This window comes from Austrofundulus limnaeus, unplaced genomic scaffold (genome assembly GCF_001266775.1).
Source record: "Austrofundulus limnaeus strain Quisiro unplaced genomic scaffold, Austrofundulus_limnaeus-1.0 Scaffold602, whole genome shotgun sequence".
NCBI classification, from domain to species: domain Eukaryota; kingdom Metazoa; phylum Chordata; class Actinopteri; order Cyprinodontiformes; family Rivulidae; genus Austrofundulus; species Austrofundulus limnaeus.
The window spans coordinates 278088-280485 of record NW_013953004.1 but is presented as its reverse complement, the minus strand read 5'-3'; the positions used below and the strand labels follow the sequence as shown (position 1 = coordinate 280485).

Here is a 2398-nt window from a genome sequence, read left to right as displayed (position 1 = left end):
GGTCTGTATATTTACTCTGTGGTCTGTATCTTTACTCTGTGTTCTGTATCTTTACACTGTGGTCTGTATCTTTACTCTGTGGTCTGTATATTTACTCTGTGGTCTATATCTTTACTCTGTGGTCTGTATATTTACTCTGTGGTCTGTATCTTTACTCTGTGGTCTGTATCTTTACTCTGTGGTCTATCTTTACTCTGTGGTCTGTATCTTTACTCTGTGGTCTGTATCTTTACTCTGTGGTCTATCTTTACTCTGTGGTCTATATATTTACTCTGTGGTCTGTATCTTTACTCTGTGTTCTGTATCTTTACTCTGTGGTCTGTATCTTTACTCTGTGGTCTGTATATTTACTCTGTGGTCTGTATCTTTACTCTGTGGTCTGTATCTTTACTCTGTGTTCTGTATCTTTACTCTGTGGTCTGTATCTTTACTCTGTGGTCTGTATATTTACTCTGTGGTCTGTATATTTACTCTGTCATCTATTTTCTGTATTTCCTAACTTAGAAGGTTTTAAGAAAAACTAAGTCTGACTGACTTCAGTTATGGTTGATAGAAACACAGCCTGAAGGATGAGGATGAGTCTCAGAGGCCATCATGGATGAAGACGGATCTGAACTGTATGGATCTGATGTTCCTCCAAACCTGAACCTGAAGTCTGAGACTTAAAACTCATCTGTTCTGAGAAGAGTCTGACAGAATCCCACAGCTGTGGAAGACCTTGACTTAATGGTTCAGGTTCTGATGTCCCATAATGGGATGATTCCAGTCTCTGATAGTCCCTATTGAGGTGGTCCAGGTTCTGATAACCCAGGTTTTGATGGTGCAGGTCTGTCTGTGTGGTTGTGATGCTTCCACAGAAACCAGTTCCCTCACTGGTGGGACTCAGAGCAGCACACACACCTGCTCTGGAGCTTCCTGATTGGTCCTCCTCCTCCTCCTCCTCCTCCTCCTTCATCCCTCCTTCCCCTTCTCTCTCTCTCCTTTTATGACCAGGCCCCGCCCCCCGCTGTGATGTCAGAGACTTGGAGGAAGACCCGTGGGGTTTTTGGGTTTTGGCGTCCAGTCCTGTGGGGCCGCAGGGCTGAGAGTTTCTCCTCCATCCCGGGCCGCCTCTCCTCCTCTCTTTGGGGAAAAGAAAAAAGACTTTGTGTTCGATTCCGGAGCCGACTCTGTTTTTCTTCGGCTTTTCTCTGAGGATTTTATTTCTTTTTCCTCCTCCTCCTCCTTCCTTCCTGTCTCTGAGGGTTTCATGTCACAAGACTGACAGTTTGTAAAAAAAAAGAAAAAAAAAACTTCAACACTGGTTTTTTTTACTTTTGTTCACAGAAAAGTTGAAATAAACCAGAAAAACAAAAACAAAGTTCTACAGGAAATAAAAACTAAACCTTCAACAGATTTTATCCACTTTTTTTGTTCTTCTTTTCATCTTTTTCATGTTCTTTGATTTGCCTGATATTTTTGGAGAACGGTGGAGCAGCCCGACGATCCGGTTTGTCCCGTAGACCCTCGGTTCTTCTGCTGGACTTCGGCTCTTTTTCTTCGGCTGATTTTTCTCGCTGTGCTTCTGCGGCGGAGATGTTCGGTATCCAGGACAACCTGCCCCGGGGGGCCACGGCCAACATGAAGGAGGAGCCCCTGGCCGTCCGCTCCTGGATGCACTCGGCCGGCGTGGTGGACGCCAACACGGCCGCTCAGAGGTAAACTCTGGAGGGCTCCCAGGGGATTCTGGGAGCTGTAGTCTCTGCAGAGAGTCGGCTGCTGTCAGATATGATGCAAAAAGATCCTGTTTACTGGAGATTAATGTTTATTATTTTTCTGCAGCTGCAGAGAAAAATGCTGTGATAGTTTTACATTTTTCTGCAAATTTAAAAACTGGCATTAAAAATGTTATTAATTTTCTGCAAATCAAAGTATATATTTTTTGCAATTAATTAAAATTAGTTACAAGAAATGATTCATTTTTATTGTTTCTAATAGTTTGAGTTGCAGAAAATCAGAGATTAAATGTTTTTCTTCTCTGAAGATTAAATAATAAAGATGAGAACCAAACATTTTCTATCTTAAAGATGTAAATAAAAACAAAACAAGTCAAATTTTAAATTGTTTTATTGAAGCTGAAAATTCAGGATAAAATATTTGATTATTTTCTGCAGCTCAGACTTTAACCAGTGACCGGGACTCGTTCGGACCGCCGCCAGTCTGAGCTGCACAGATTCTGACCCCCCCAACATCTGGGAAAAAAAAAAAAAACATTTGGAAAAACAAACAAAAAAAATCTGGAAATAAAATAGTGAACATCTGGAAGAACAAAACAAACATCTGGAAATCGAACCTGGAACATCTGTAAACGCTCCGGTTCTGTCGGCAGACTCAGATTCAGAATCTGTTTTTCCTCATC

At 41.8% G+C, this 2398-nt stretch overlaps 1 pseudogene; it reads left to right on the top strand.

The window, feature by feature from the left end:
* Positions 1-1384: 1384 nt before the first annotated feature.
* LOC106531162 (transcription factor COE3 pseudogene) lies at positions 1385-1697 on the top strand (annotated as a pseudogene).
* Positions 1698-2398: the final 701 nt, after the last annotated feature.